This window comes from Semicossyphus pulcher, unplaced genomic scaffold, assembly GCF_022749685.1.
Source record: "Semicossyphus pulcher isolate SPU_LCO1_2020_fin unplaced genomic scaffold, fSemPul1.0.p SCAF_10, whole genome shotgun sequence".
Classification (NCBI taxonomy): domain Eukaryota; kingdom Metazoa; phylum Chordata; class Actinopteri; order Labriformes; family Labridae; genus Semicossyphus; species Semicossyphus pulcher.
Window position 1 is genome coordinate 27,913,465 of NW_027211604.1, and position 17,258 is coordinate 27,930,722.

At 42.5% G+C, this 17,258-nt stretch overlaps 1 protein-coding gene across 2 annotated transcripts in view; it reads left to right on the forward strand.

Annotated features, from left to right (window-relative positions):
* nrip1b (nuclear receptor interacting protein 1b) overlaps positions 1-17,258 on the forward strand; it is a 47,700-nt gene that overhangs the window by 6,115 nt on the left and 24,327 nt on the right. The window contains exon 2 of one of the 2 annotated variants that reach the window (XM_069672482.1): positions 1,403-1,484. The exons of the other annotated variant lie outside the window; for it this stretch is intronic. The gene's annotated coding sequence lies outside the window, so the exon portion shown is untranslated. The remainder of the gene's footprint in view (positions 1-1,402; positions 1,485-17,258) is intronic. 2 annotated transcript variants of the gene reach the window in all.

A 17,258-nucleotide genomic window follows, 5' to 3' on the forward strand; every position in this document is an offset into this window, starting at 1 on the left:
GTGGAGGTGCAGTAGGAAGGTTTCTCTACCATTGTGGCGAGCGTGCTGCCAGGATGCTGCAGTCACACGAGGGGAAGGTCTCTGCTTTGCCACAAGCAGGCCAATGTCACAGGCGTGACAGAGTGGGCGGGCTGTGAGGGGAATGAGGGCAGACGCTCACAGATAGGAGGAATACCCAGCCTGTGTGTACGTGCGATAAAGAGCCTTGTTTACTTGCAGAGGAATACAAAGGATTAGAGTTGTTTCGATACCAATAACACGATCGGAAATGCCTTTGAAACAGTCTCAAACGCAGGATTAGGTAACAGCAAGAATGTCAGTCATTTATTTAAATCAGCTTGTTTTAACCTGAAACCAATTCTTCTTCACCACTCCAAATCAGTAGCACTGCTATCTGCACCATGCTGCCTTTGTGGAGGTATCATGGCTTTCAATGGTATCTACTGATTTGGAGCAGCTAAAAAGTAAATCTCGTGAGGATAACAAAAACATAACAGTGCTCGCAGAGAAGGTAACGATAGTCAGACCTACACTGAATAAAGCAGTTTCAGAAGCTTTGATCGACAAAGTAGGTCCTGCTAGCGGAGCTGCCGCTCACGTTAGCTTGTTTTTAGGTTAGGATTCCTTTATTATACATAGTTCCTGAGATTTTGAACTGGAGACGAATTATCTACAGATGTTTCCTCCTCTCAAAAACACACTGACATGAATAAAGCAGTTTCACATCAAAATGTTGTGTTTCTCTAAAGAACTTTGGCTGGCTTTTGGGGGCTGCGAGCCAAGCTGCCGCTAACTTTAGTACAGCTTGTTTCTCTCTTAACTTCCAGACCGCTGATGAATAAAACCCATTTCTTGGTGAAAAGTAGAGTTAAAAACGACCAACTGGTTGGTAAAAACACTGAATACAGCAGCTTCACGTTAAAGTTCAGAATCTCTTCAGTGCTCTTGAGCAGAAACAATTGAGAGGGGTGGGTCAAACAAACTGGTACTCGGTAGGCCTATTGGCCACCTTTCAAATTCAGGTATCAGAAAGGAGAAAGAGGTATCTGAACATCCAGATTAAGATAAATGTCTGCTTTTGTTGCCGTTATTTAGCTGCTACAGTCTGATGATGTACATAATTGACTCTATGATAATATAGTCGTTGATCTAAGGGATCATAGCGAGCATGGATCCGCATGAGCTTGCGTCAGGCCTCACTCAAACCAAACAGCTTCCGACAGGCATCAGACGAGGCTGCTGCACCTTGTGTACTAAATGCTATTAGTGTTGCCTCTGAATGTACTATTGCATATGTCCCTGGCACGGTCTAAGAGGCCTAAGGGTTGAAGGCTAGAACAAAGGGTCACAAAGTCCAGAGACTAAGGTCGGCTGTTATTCAACTGTGTCTTATTTTAACCAGGTTATGTGGCAGCAGTGCAGGGGAGAAGCCGGGGCTAAGTGAAAATGCCACTCATTCCTGAAGAGTCCCTGGCCTCGTCAAGGTTAGTGGCTTGTCTTTGTAAGTTGAGGGATTGATGCATGAGCCTGTCTGGCGCTGAATTCAAAGTCCAAAGCTGTCACAGGCGGCAGCTCCCCCCCCCCCTCCTCCTTCCCTCCCTCCCTCCCTCTCTTTGCAGGCTATCACAGGGCCCCGTCCTTCCCAACTTCTTAGCAGCCCGTCCTTTTGGGAACCTTGAGCAGCCCAGGCAAGGACACAGCGTCTGGTGCAGTAAGCCTGTGCAGAGGGGGAGGCTTTACGTAACGCTCTGCTTTAAACATGGGTGTATGACTTCCCTGACACGGAGCAGTGCAGTGCAGAGCTGCACGGCTCGCAGCACATGTCCCCTCGCCCCCCACCCCTCCTGAGTACAAGGAGGGGGCAGAAAGATCCCTGCAACTTAATTATATCTTTCTCTTTTAAAAGCTTTCGTTTGAAATTAAATTTTCCCAGGCAATTAACTAAAGAGGAGTTTTCAGAATTTATGAATGAATGATGGATATATAGCACAGGACGACAGGGGGAGGGGGGAGGGAGGAAGAGAGGGAGCAGGGGTGGGGGCATATGCAGTATAGGCTGGAGGTTGTGTCTCTGAGATTTATTTCCGTTGGGAAACAGGTTAAGTTCAGGAAAAATCAGGCATCATTAAACTTTGTACCTGAGAGCAGCTCTAGTGCTATAACACTGGTGGTGTTCATAGTGCACCAATCTCCAGTCAATATTTGGGATATTTTTTACACACTCACATATTTCTGTTGCTTGGCTTTGCAGGATGCGTGAAAATTGCTCGAGCTGGGGTTTCCCTTCTTCCTCATTCAATCAGAGCCATATCTTATAGGAGTTGCAGAATGATGTTACATGCTGAACGCCCCAAATCCGCTTTTGGCTTGAACTGTAATTGTGTAACTTTTTGGCTTCTAGTGATGAGCTGAATTGTTGCTGGGCAACAAGGGACCTGTGCGGGTGGCCGTGGAGAGTCGGAGCTATGTGAGTTCAGGCGGATCTGCAGCACAGTATCCTGGTTTTCAGTGGAGGAATGTCACTGAATTCCTTTAACATACCTTATTTTTAGCACATCATTCCAAACTAGATTATTTGTTGTTTGTCTTAAATAACATTCAATTAGAGTCCATCTTCTTATATCTCTGCATAAGCCTTGTAATGGCTACGACATTCCCTTTGCTCCATTTATCACATTTATCAATGAATACATCAGTGACTGTACTTTCAATAAACATCCTTTAACAGAACATGGTTAAATAGGTGGCACATCTCTAAATTAAAAAATGGAAGCGCTCCCGCACCACAAAGCAAAGGGCCGAGGACATTTGGCATAACCCCAGCCCCCCTCTTTCACTGAAAGTGGTCTCTTGAATCTCTGAAACATGCTGTCCTTTTGTGAACCTTCAGCCCACTTTTACATCCATTAGTGAGGTGGTGTTATTCAGTGCGTCCTCACTGGAGCTGGGTAAACAGACCGAGAGGCTCTGTGGTTCAGAAGTATACAGCGTTCTCATAACTGTGTTATAGAAGGCGCCCGGTGGTGGAGAGGCCATTTGAGAGGAGATGGAGAGTGCAGGGCTGATGACTTGAGGCAGCAATATGACCTATTACTTTGGGAAAATGGACTGGTGACCAGAAGATTGCTGGCTCATACTCTGCTCACCCTCTGCCCTTGAGCAAAGGCAATTAACCTGGATTCCTCCAGTAAATATCCAGCTGCAGAAACGGAAAGAGATGTGCAAGAGTGATAATCGTGTAAGTGACTTTGAATAAAAGTGTCCACTAAGCAGGAAGATTAATACAGCTAATAGAATCGTAGCTTGTGTTTTCAAGTTATCAAGGACTGAGGACTGCTGAACATGAGGAATAGTCACCCCTCCTCACGCTCAGCTGTTCTTTGTCCAATGTCGTATAATGGGGTTGGAATGGCCAGAGACCTGATGATACGATATTATCAAGACACTCTATTTACAATACGATATTATCTGGATACTTTAATCACGATTTGATATTATCATTATTTTAGTTTAGTTTACTCACAATATGATCTCATCGTACTTAAATCACGAGACTTCAGTCACGATACAATATGACGTTACTCACAATGCAGTATAATCACTGTACCTTAGTCACCATATTATCAAGATACTTTAGTCTGGATATGATATTATACTTTGGTCACAATACGATATTATCACGATACGATATTATCACAATACTTTGGTCACAATGTTATCACAATACTTTGGTCACAATGTTATCACGATATGATATTCTCACGATATGATATTCTCACGATACGTTATTGTCACGATAATTTATCTCAATGTGATATTATCACCGTACTTTAGTTTTGACAGATCAGAATACTTTAGAGACAATACAGTATTATCGCAATACTTTCGCAGTGTGATCACACCATACTTTAGTCACAATACAATATTATCAGTATACGTTAATCACGATATTTTAGTCATGATAAATTATCACATTACTTTAGTCACAATATGGTATTATCTCCTGTACTTGAGCCTTGATATGATATTATCACAATACTTCAGTCACAATACGACATTCTTACAATACGATATTATCACGATACTTTAATCATGATGTGACATAATTACTGTCATATTGTGATATCTATCTATTGTATTATCTAGTGTACTGAAAAAGTAATCACTGTAGTTCAAAAAGCTTAGTTTTTTGTACAAATTATTACCCTTTTATTTATGTAAAAGATTAATAATTTTCCATGCAAAATATTGTGATAATATTTTGTATCGATAATCCTCCACCCTATCCTCCACACACACACATTCAAAGACTCCTCTCTGTGGCATTAAGGCTGGAGCGTGACCTTGACCTGATTGCTCGGGGCTCTTTAAGTAACTCTCCAGAAGGAGATCAAATCATGTGACACCCTTCACCCAATCTCACCCCCTATCCTCTCTCCTGACCTTGTATGTCGACGAGGAGGAGGGGACGGAGACACTCGCCACGGGCATGCAATGCAGCTGCGGGGGCTGTCATTCAATTGGGTAATCACCCTAAGGTCACGAGGGGTCAAGGTCATGTCAGAAAGAGCGTTTTGTCTCTAACAATCCCTGCCCCCTCTCTGAATTTTAGGAATAGCCGGCCACAAGTATGACTAAGATGACGAAGTGAGCAGGTTTAGTCATCCTCTTATTTCTTAATCACTGATACCAGCATATGTCAGGGAAAGGTTGTTCCATGTCCACTGTGATTCATGTCCACAGTGAGCTGGCTGCTTGGGTTTGTGTTATTGCAGTTGCCTTCACTCACTCCCTACAGCTGCCGTGCTGTTTAAACCACGCTGGCTCACTGTCTCGCTGCAGAGCATGCTGCTGTCTGTGTTTCAGGGTACTTTTGTTGCTAGTAAGCTAACTTACTAGCTCTTGGATGTGTTAAACACATAGATAGATAAATCCAGATCCCAACCCACTTTGTTTAAAGCATGCAAAAATACACCCTAGTCAAATGCCACTCTTTAAACAAATAAAAGTCCCTTGAGATGTTTTGTTTTTAAACTACAGGTGCAGAATGGGAGAATTAGACTGACACTGTTTCCCCTATGTGCTTTATGGCTAGTTACCTGCTGTGTATATTGTGACAGAAATGTGTTGCACATGTGAGTAAGTGTTAGTAAGTTAGATAATGTTGATTGTTCATTGAAATCTGAGTTTTATGAGCAGACTGCAGAGGTGATTAGATATTTTTAACTGCAACAGAAATACAGTGTATACATTGTTTAGGGTATGTAAGTAGTGTAGGTTACTCTTTAGCCATTATAGTTTACTTTGCAGATCAATTTAAACAGGATAATACACACAGTGATCTCCAATGGCTGACAGTGCAGAGGTCCTCTTCAAATGGTTCAACTCATCCACCTGGAAATAGGAAATGTACATGTCTTTCGCAATGCAGATGTTTTCAGTCAGGCGGCAAAGAAGCATTTAAAGAAGTGACATCATAACATTTTAATCCACAACTTAATACAAAATAACTCAAAATTGTGCAGCAAAATTACATAATTCAGCAAAAGAAAGGACATTTTGTCAGGTCATGAAACATGTCAGAGCAGCTACTGTAAATTCAACATTATATTAAAGTTAAAATGAGTATTTGTTCTGCTGCCTTCTGGCTTCATATCTGATATCCTGTCTGCTCACAGGGTCTCCAGCTACTAAAAGAAGCAAAGACTAATTTCATATCTTGTTTTCTTCTTTACTCTCTGTGGAGCCAAGTGTCATTAGTTCTCAAATTCTGTCCTTCTCATCTCACTGTAACATTATTAGAAAACAGGCTGAGACATGTCATATTCTTCAGCTTTAATAAAACTGACTGTGTGTTGGAAGGAGTAAGGCATTACACAAAGCTGAGACTTTGATCAGGATGGACAGAGAGGCTTCAGATGAGCATGCCCTGTATCTTCTACTGAAAAGAACTGTTAAAGCTCATTGTAATTTTCCACACTTTAAGAGTGTCCTTATTTTTCCACTTTACTTTTGTTTAACCAAGTTGTTTACAAAGTTTAAGGTATTTTTTTCAAACGCATGCGGCCCCAGCTGGAATCAAACTTAAATCCAGGCAAAGTTAGTGCAGTGCTCTCCCCTGTAGTCCCATCTCTTCATAACCTTACTTGATTAGCAGAGAGGTAAAATAAAAGTGATCACCCGCTGGGATGTGACATTTAAAATCAGTCATCAATCTCCACCTGCACGGATGCACCTTTAAGCTCACACAGACAGGAGTCTGAGGGTGTACCTGTAGCGTGTAGCATTTAGATGATGATTATCAAACTCAACTCATCAGAGGCGCCTATGTCTGGGAGACAAAAGTATCTAAATACGGGAAAGTTATACAATTTATGTTGGTGACTCTGACAAAATTTTACTCAATGTGGATAGATCTAACAGCCTACAACACAGTGTTAGCAACAGTTCGCAGTTTTAGCTTGCATGCAGGACTTTAAAACATTTCCAGCCAGTTTCTTTCTCACTGTTTAAAGTCAGGCCATTGTCACGTCTTAGATCCTGCTCCTTTTAAAGCATATAATTAAACTGGATGAAAGATTTAAGTCATCAGATATCTTGAAGCTAAGGAAGATAGACGCTGAGCTAAAGTTAGCAGCAGCTTAGCTAACAGCCCCAACACCCCACCAAAGAGCATTAAAAAACGCAGATTTAAACATGAAACGGAAATTTTGCGTTTTTATTTGTTGTGCTTTAAAGATCCATTTGTTTTGGAGAGAATAAGACCTTTCTGGATAGCTCGGCTTGTGGCAGAAACCTTGCCAACAATGAACACCAAAGAAATCCTAGCCTAACAACAAAGCTAACTTTGTTAGCTCAACTCCCAGCCCCTGAAGCGCTCCCAAAGAGCACTGGAGACACACTGTTTTATTAATGTAAAACTACCTTATTCAGTATTTTATCAGGTTTAATTACTGGCTCTGTTTTGTTTTGAAGAGAAGGGCGTATCAGCAGATAATTCTGCTCCTGGTAGAAACCTTGTGAACCATTAAAACTGAAGTATATCAACTTAAACACTCTTGTTAGCACAACTCAGCTCGCAGCTCCTCCTGACGTCTCGTGTCTGCTAAAGGGCGTCGGAGAAACACTGATGTTTAACGCGAAACTGCTTTATTCTTTGTTTTACCTGATTTAAACACTGGCTCTGTTTGTTATGAGGAGGAGGATACCTCAGCGGATTAAAAAGTCCTGGTACAAACCTGAGTTAATGACAGCTCAGCTCGCGACGTTCCTGATGTCGTTTGTCTGCTACATAGTGTTAGAAAAATGTTGTTTTATTCAGTGTCTCAACCAGTTTTGATTATCTTTACTGAGAAAAACAAAGAATACAGCTCTAGAAATATGTATTTGCCAACTGTAATGCATACTAAACTGTCTTCTATAGTTTAACCAATAAACCCTCTGGTGTCTTCAGGCTTTCATCATTATCGGGATACTTCTTAAACACAGAATTATTACATCATAGATTAGTAAAAATATCAATAATCAAGAATGTAGAAGGTAATTATTGCGATCTTATTTCGTTGTCATCACCCAGCCCATTGCCTGCTGTTGTATAACCGTATTATGTCCAAAAAGTAGCACAACACGTGTGTCGCTAACTCATATGTCATTTTAAGTTAAGCCTTGTTTGAGTTATAAAGGGTATTGGAAGCTACAGTAAAGCGTGTAAAGCTTGTATAACATGTGAGATCCTTTTTTTGCCCACACACGTACACGCACACACACATACATGTACACACACCTGGAGTTAGCACAGAGGAGCTGTGTGCTTGTGTAACTGTGTTTACACGTCTGGCTGGTGCTGGCACAAGAGCCAGACGAATGTGGTTTATCCAGGGCCTCTTTCTCTCTAAGCCACCTTCCCTTCTATTCAGCGTTGACCTTGGTGCTTACGAGGAGGCAGGGCTTGACCTACATCCACCCCCTTAACTGGAACTAGAACCTCCACCAGCCCCCGCCGAATAAAGAGACCTGACACCCGATTCTACTTCCTCCAACGGCCATTTTCTCTCTGTCTCTGGTCACATTTGCTGCACTTTACACATAAAAAGTAAAATTCAGCACAGCAGCGTGTCTGGCAGCGTAGGAAAGTGGAGCAGCGGCCTTCATGACTCGTCTCTGAGGCACCAACATGTCTGTGTGCTCTGGGTCACCATTAGCACGCAGAGGCTTAGCACTGGGCTGGTGAGAGTTTAGCGGCAGGTCAACCCTCCTCTGGTTTCTAAAGTGGAGTGTCAAACTGTGGCTGATGCAAATGAGCACACACGCAAACACATGTTGTGGCTAGCATCTGGTGGGACTAATGTTCTTGTGCGGACAAACTGTGTGACACTCGGGTGCTAACATAAGGCGTGCTAATGTCCGCAGAGCGATCTGACCGTCTGTTTGTAAGATGTTTTTTTAACCACTTTTAAGTCGTGCTGTTGGATCAGAAGAGCTTTGATGTGTAAAATCAACTTAAGCTGAACTGTGCCATCAAAATATTTTTCAAATCCATTGTACATTGGTGTAGGGGAGACTTTGGTTGGTTGTCACAGTGTTTATTACAAAGTCGAGGGCGCGGTTTCATCATGTTCATAGCAAGTATTTAGTGTGATGTCATGCTCACATCTATCTAACCATTTTGTATGAAACACAAAAAAAGTTGATTAAGTTGAGGAGATTTAATGGTTGCATGTACATTTAATGGTTCCTAGGAATTTTTGACAGTAGGTTTTTGTGATAAAAGTTTTGGTAGATGTTATAATTAGACGGGAAGCTAACAGCTTAGCCACTTTTTCAATTGTTAGCTTTAGACATGTATTAGCTATGAGGTTCTTTTGTTTCTTTTTATGCTATCAAAGTAGCTTCAAATTAAAACTTTACGCACTGCAAAAACTGAAGCCAAACCCTCTGTATTGCCCCCTGCTGACTGGCTGCAGTGTAGGTCATAAAGCCCGCCTCCTCCATGTTATCAGATGGGACATGAGTCAAACTATAAAATCAAAATACACGTCAAATACATTTTTCTCAAACATGGTTTATGTCATTATAGTTAGTTCTTATCATGCTGATTTAGGTCCAAGTGTTAATTTTTCTGACAAGTTTACTTTTAATTAGTTATTTGATGCTATAAAAATGATGATTGACAGCTCTGTCGACAAATCCGGTTCCTGCAGCCGATCTGTTCTGGATCAGCAGAGTAGATCTGAACGTATTTGTGAACGTCTGCTTCAGACCAACACAAACAAGCTGATATATCTCCAAAACAAAAATATACTACAACTCAAAATTGTGTGAGAACTGACCCCTGTCTCCCCTATTTTGTTTCACGTACATAACAAAACTCAACATTTTTTCAAACACATAGGAAGCCTACAAACATCACATATAAGAACAAGAAGCTGCAGTGTGATCGATTTAATGGCTCACTTGAACATTCAGACTTTAGTCTACACGCGTACCAAAGAATGAAAGTATAAAAGAAGAGGTAGCTGAAGTTGTTTTGTTCAGTTCAGTGAGGGTCTTTAAAGGTAAAAGGTTTTTAAAAGGTAATAATTAAATGTCACTCTCACGCCTACAAATATAGCTCTCTGAACTGAAGCTAAACAAAGGCTGCTGGGCGACACGAGGCGGTGAGTGATGACTGATGATTTTTGGCTGCAGCATTAATATTTAAATTAGCAGTCAAAGGTGTGCGTTGATGAGGTATTGCACAAAGGCGTCAAACACTGATACAAAGGGCGTCGCAGAGCAAACTATCTGTTTTATAAATGAATGAAACTCTCGGCTGTTGTCAGGGAGAGCCGTGGTTAATGTATGGAGGGATTACTAAAGCAAAGCATGAGTGAACGCAGCTTAATGAGGGGAAGGTTTGCATGAGAGCAGTACCGTGCGTGATCTGAGATATATCATGAGCTGTCCTAACACACACAGAGGCATTCGAGGGGGCCAGTGTCATGCTACCAGGCATTAGGGCAGCTCCCGGCTCAGCTAGCCCGGTAATATCTCCCTCAAGCCAAGACAGGCTCATCATTTTTTCAGGCTGGATGACATGCAATACCTTCACGGGTGTTAAATGACTGCAAAAAGGAGTGTGTACGTCTGTGTTTAAATAAGGCAGAGGGTCCCATTTAGCATTCTGAGAAAGGCGTGAGATAATGGCCACCTAGAAGGGGAGATGGTGAAATTAGGAGGAGGGTGAGGCCTGTGCACTGTGTTTCACATCAGCGGTGATGGGAATTGCGGTGCTTTCCAGTGAGCCGGATAATTTCATTCCGCTCACTGAGAGACGACTTTTAGCTAATTCTTCCCTCCTTTATGTCATCAGATTGTACGCTTGCTGGTGACGTTTTTTACTTAAATGACATAAGATAAAAAAAAACTGCATAAAAACATGTAGGCTCTTTAAAGTGAGCCAGGTGATTTGGCTCAGCTCAGGTCATATGTTGCCTTGCTTATTTAGCAAAAAGACTGAAGACTCTTTTTAAAATTGAAACAAGACCATGTTGTTACACAGTTCTTTACTGCATGTTACTTTGGCGATGACATCATCAATGAACGTACAAAGTGGTGGTGTGACAAGGGAAGTCTAAAGTTAAGAGCCGGCTTGGAGTGCAGAGCTGAGCCAAGACAAGAGAGAGGGGGATGACATGGAGCAAAGGGCCGGGGGCGGGAGTCGGACCTGCAGCAGCTGCATCGAGGACTATAGCTTCTGTATATGGGGCGCCTACTTTACTAACCTAAACCTGTTTTGTTTTGTTTTTACTGCATTTAATGTTACAAAATAATTTTAAAACTTAAAATTTGATGATGGAAAAGGGGGAGGTCTTGTCTAAGAGCTAGTCAGATGAATTGTGTTGGTTTTTACAGCATGGATGTGTTCGGATCAGCATCAGACTACCAAACTGCTCCTCATTAAGAACCACTTTATTTGATGATTAAGTCAAATTTAACATGTTCATATTTAAGTGTGCACATGTATCACTTAGATTATTAAATGTAATTACGCTAAGCCTAATCATTTCCAGAATCACATAGTTTTACTTTATGTTTGACAAACAATCATGAATAATTATAGATGTGTCATGATTGATCTTTATTAAAATATATTGGGTCATACTGACGATTAACAATTAAAATATGTCAATATCAATTTCAAAAAATAACATTATTCGAAAAAAATAGGGTTAATAAAGAGTTATACAACTCTCTACAGGCTAATATTTTATTAATTTGTGTTATATAATGTGAAACAAAAATCAACACTGTTTAAAGCAATCTGATTCTCAAAATGAGAAGTATCGTCTTTAACAAATGTTATAGGATCCACCTTTGCTTTGTATTAATAAACCCTTTCTGAAAAAAAAAGGAAAATAAATCGACTGCTAAACGTGAGCCGGCTCCTCTCGTTCACTTTCAAGACGGATGCATCGCTTCACCTCAGGAGCCATTGTGGTTTCGAGGCGTAGGAGCTGTTTTTTTTACCACACATACAGCAGGTCATCTGATAAGAGTCGCCTGCATTCGAAAGGCCACAGGAATGCATCTCTGAAACGCAGAGACTCATCAGAGAGAGTCTTTTTTAACTTCTTTTGTTTCCCTCTCTCTCTCTCCCTCTCCCTCTCCCTCTCTTTCTGTCTCCCTCGATCATGCTCTGCAGAACTCCTTGCACGATCTTAGGGAGGGGAGAGAGAAGAAGAAGAAAAAAAAAAAGAGGAAGAAAAGTGGGTCAGGGCGACCTATTTTTTTTTCCCACAGTTCACGGAGGCAGAGGGTGGCGGTGTTATCGTCAGTTAGACGAGGAGCAGGGCCTGATGGGGAGGCAGGGCCTTGTCGCGAGACGCAGCCACTCAGAACTGGGTCAGCGGCAGAGGCTACGTCTTGTAAACGGCTTGTCATACTGGGGAGAAAAGCTGCAAATGAACCATAGATTATATGCCCCAAGCTGAGCACCGAGGTCTCTCCTCGCTCCCCACTCTTAAAAAAAAACACACAGGCACATATAAGCCGTACAGTAGCTAACACAGACCCTCTGAAGCTCTGCCACCTCCTATAACTTCCTCTCTTCCCCTCTCAAGCTTCAGTAATATGGTTTGATTACCGCAGTCAGACCTGACGGGCTCAAACGCGCTGTGAGTGAACGATCTTTTCACATTTCTCCCTCTGACACACGCGTTGCTGTTTTCTAAATATAGGACACTTTCTCCCAGATTTGCTCGACTCTATTCAGGTCAGGTTATTTACTGTACCAAGTTCAACTGTGGTTTAGAAACGAGCAATACAGATGCTTATTCAGCTGCGATGACCTCTTTGCATATCATCCGTGCCAAAGCAGACATATGAGCAGATAATTTGCTTCCATGAGCCTCCTGAGATATATTTATTCTGACCAAAAAAAGCTTGTATTTAACCGTGTTGCAGTTTTTTACATCATCCTGTTCAAATTGATGTGAAATACAAACAATAACAGCGAGAGCCGTCGTTCTTTCTGCAGCCCAAAGCTCAGACTCCCGTCTTTCCAGCATCACATTGTTAGTTTGTTTATGACCTCATTTTGTTTCGTTACGTGCGGTTTCAAAAGATGGCGTAAAAACACCCGGACAGCCGTAAAATGGCCACAGGATATAATTGTTTACATCATCCTGTGTAAATTGATTTAAATTAAAAAGTATAACAGCTATAACATTCATTCTTTTTGCAACATAAAGCTGAGGCTTCAGTCGCTTGCGTCATCATGTTGTTGTTCCTTCATGATGTCATTTGGTTACGTCACATGAGGTGTAAAATGTGGTGAAAAAAGCAGCTGGCTGCAGCAATCTGGCCCGGAAGATGATTGTTTACATAATCCTGTTATAGTTGATCTAAATTAAAACCATAATAACAAGAGGATAATTAAAAATCTACATAACATTTAGGTTGTACAGATTTTAGGGCTATAAAGCATTTGAATTTACTTCAAGATATGACATCACAATAAGCAAAAACTACAATGTAGTTACTGTATTTCTATTGCAGATTAAACTAAAAACACTTTTGCAATCTGCTCATTAAACTGACCGTATCTTAAAAACTAAAAAATGTACAGAAGTCAAAAAACGTTTGCAGTGTTAAAGGAGCAGTCCGCCCCTGGAAAAAGCCACCTTCAGTCAAAGCTGGTGTTCTCTGTAATCAATAGAAGCAATAATATTTGAAATAGGCGCCATAGCTGTGGAGAAAGTTGTACAAACAGCTCGTGGTTTCGTCCATTCTACATTCCTACAACACCCAGGGTGCGTCCTAGATTGAGGAAGTGTAGTTTAGCGAGCTCCCTGGCCTCCACCAGATGACGCATTTTACGTAGCTAAATCAGCGGGGGATTATTGTATTTTAATTTTTTTTATTGACAAAAATATAAAACCTTTAGTAGTTACGATGCTTTATTTACTAACATAACATGTTTGCTTAGGTTGTACAGAATCTAGAGATATGAAGCATTTGAAATTACATATAGGCAAAAATACAAATGTATGCACATGCAGACTCATTTCTATTGAATTCAAAGGGTTAACTTCTCCTGCTGCTGATTTTATGTTCAACTAAACACGTTTAAGCCAAATGTTGCTCGTCTGGATTTGTGGCAAATCGCCCGCAGACACCCAATATTAATATATTTTGATATTGATTTGAAATGTGTCTGCGCTGAGGCTCGTTGTCTCACATCCTTTGTGTCTGCACAGACAAAGCGGGATAAACACTGGGTTTGATCTCCTCCTCACTAATAATTGCTGTGGCTGTTGTATTGAGCTCAGACTGCAGGACTGGGGCTTATTCCTGCATCGGCCTCTGCTTATGGAGCAACGCAATTTTCAGGCAGTAGAGCTCACTCATATTTCACTATGTGGAACAAATCTGCCTGTAATGAATCTCCCAGGACACTGTGGTGCCTCCACAACCCGGCCTGCTTTTTGGCTCCTCTGCAGGGGGGGCGGGGGGATCTATAGTGGGGGCTTTTAATATTTCAGCACAGCAATGTCCCTGAGATTAAAGCCAGATTCTTGTTTTTGATGGGAGGGATTTCACAGCAAATAAACACAAAGTTGATTAGAGTTTGTGCCGTTTTCTGAATCAGTCCTGACTAATGTTAATCATATTGGCTCCGCTCGGTGTAAAAAGCAGCCTTATTAGCCGAGGTGTCACACTAACAAACATAACATAATATCCCGAGGTGGGGCTAAACATGGCGGGGGATCGGATTAGCAGCGAGACTCCGGTGAGTACACACCGGCTCTGCTCCTCCGTGTCACAGCTCCCACGTCCCGCCTGCCTCTGCCGGGCAGCGGACCTGCCTCGTGTTATTCTTAGCCGCAGAACTTCATGTCTTCGTGCGAAAGCCCCTTAGCACTAATTGAGGAGGCTGCTCATGGCTAATGTCGCTCAACAACAGCCTCAGAGGGGGTGTGTGCACGTCACCGTCTGTCTCCCTACGTGTGTGATTGTGTGAAGGTGAGACACGCTGAGAAACAAACCAGTCCGAACCAGTACTCGGCCACTCCGGCCCGGGCTGTGTTGTTGTTTTTTTCTGATAGGGAGTCACAGCGCCTTCAGCAGATGGTTTCCAGCAGGCCTGCGTATGACATGTGATAACATTACAGTTCTGAAAGGTCAGGCATGAAGAGAACCAGCAGGAGGGCTGGTCCAGTCTCAGAGAGCCCAGAGCTCTACACACACGCACGCACACACATAAACACACTATCATGCAGTGTGTGTGCCGTATGTTCAAAAGAAAAAAAGGCCTTTTTATAGGTTTTCAAACAGCCAGTATTGAACACATAGCTTCTAACAGGGCAATGCAAATATTTACCGTCTTACTTGAACCTTGGTGGCCGGAGTCACAGCTGCAGGGAAGGTGCCGCAATATTTACATGCTGATAAAACCTTTCTTTGTGCTTTTACAGTAGACTGATCTAATGCTGCGTTCACGGGGAGTCAGGAAATTAGTAGACGGCAGACGGACGACACCTTCTGAACACCAGGAAAAAAACATCGAAACACTCATAACAACATGTTTCCACACTGGAGCACACTTCCCAGATATCCAGACAGTGCTGCATGTGTGACGTCCACGGTTGGCTCCGGTTGTAACTCTTGATTTTCCTCGCTGACGGTCGCTTTCCTTTTTAGACTGTTTGCTTCATCTGAGCGTCGAATTAGTTTCTTTTTCTTTGGATTTTCGCTTGTTTCATCCATCTTTTCTTTGTTTGTTCAGCCATAGTAGATTACTGTTTACTCGCAACACTTACAGAGAACGGAAAAGCAGCCGCTTAGCTCCGCCTACCCTCTCTGGCAGACCAACCACTGGAAAATGCGTCACTAACTGGGCGCCACTTGGGATTTTTTTCTGCGAAAGTCGTCACAGACACCCGGTCTGTAATACTGCAAATGTAAGGCTTTCATCAGTGGGCCATAGGCTCAATCACCATTGTGTTCCTCATTCGGCTAGAGATAGTGAACAGACATTTATTTACATGACAATCTTTGAGATTATATCTTCAAGTAATTTTAATTTTAAAGTAATCTAATTATTTCCCTTCAAAACGTACAGTTATTCATTAACTTCCTACGTGGACAGTGAAAGAAGAACTGCACTTGCTGTAGCCTTTGTTTATGTATCTAAAAGAGGCAGCGTGTTGGTTGTTGTACCAAAATGATTAGCTTCTTGTTCTTCCGATCAGCATGTTTTCTTCTTATGTGTCGGAGCTGCGTAACAGCCGATGGTAAATTCTGATGCGGCGGACAGAATAAAGTTTAAATATTTAAACTTTTGCTGTTTGCTGTTAATGTCGTCTGAATTCTCTGCAGGCCTCATCTGATTTTACCATCCTGCTCTCTACAACTTACATGACATCCAGTTTGCCGTCATACTTCTACCTGAATCCACGTGAATGCAGAATAATGTAAGAGCACACTTGGACAGTGCAAAGCCAGACTTTGAACTTTGGACCTCGATGTTTTCTTTGGAGAATCAAAGGTCTTGATTCGGACCCAGCAGGTCAACATCAACCTGTCAAAACACTCTGAGGCAACACCCTTCTTCTCTTAGTCCGGGAGGCTTGATCGGCCGGTAAGCCGACGCTCATCCCTGGAACAGGGGCCGGGATGTTTGTTTTGAAGCTACAGGTCACTGTGTGCCAATGGCTCAGAGCAGAGGGGGGAGGAAGCACTGGCTGGAATTTCCTCGTACGTAAACAACACCTCTGGAGTGGACAGCCATGTCATCACACAGGTGTATTCCATAAAGTAACCCCCCACCTTCACCCCCTCTCCTGAAATGGCACGGGGCTTGTGCATGAAGGAGGAGGAGGTTTAAAAATAAACCCGCGCAGGCCGGTCAGACATTTTGAAATTCTGTTTCTATCTCCGTCTGATAGAGAGGTTAAAGATACAGCATCCTGATAAATCTCTTCCCACCAGGGGGAACAGATAAGGAGTGGCGTAGATTGAATAAAAGAGCCGAGGAGAAAGGGGGAGGATAGGTGGGGGTAGGAGGAGGAGGAGGAGGAGGAGGGCTGAGATGTCTATCAGGCCGCATGAAGGGTTTTTTTTTGTCTTGCAGATCCAGTTCAAGGGCGCCCGCAGGCGAGGCAGCTCTCGCTCTTGCCGTGCCAACGCTGCTGCTCAAGGTCATATGAGCCAGCCCTGTGACATTAAAGAGGAACAGGAAAGGGGAACAGAAGGGAGGGGGGCAGAAACCATCAACCACACACACACAAACACACACACAATTGAGTTGTAAGGGGGAAAAGTAGCCTTTAACTCCTTGAATCTTTTCCTGTGACTTTCTGCACCGCTGTCTGGCTCTGCTGGATTTTGTAAGGGCGAGAGCTTTTTAAGGGCAGTAATGAGAGTGTCTTATTCTCTCTGCACTGAGCCAAGAGATGCTTGGCTAACTGCTTTGTAGTTGCCAGACACACATACAGGCTGTGTGTGTGTGTGTGTGTGTGAGAGAGAGGGAGAGAGAGAGCGAGGGGGAAAGATGGAAGAGAGAAGAGTCACAGTGATAAACCTCCGGGGAGGGAGGTAGAGAGAGAAAAAAGGTCTTAAAGTTATTTAAAGGGACAGTGAACCAACGGCAGTTTCTTCCACTTGTTCTTCAGTTGATGGTTGAGGCTAAAGTGTGTTTTTAGCTCAAGTGCGTTTCACCTTCTATGACCACTCTAAGAAGCAAACACCCTGCTGTACAGGCAGGACTGATTGGT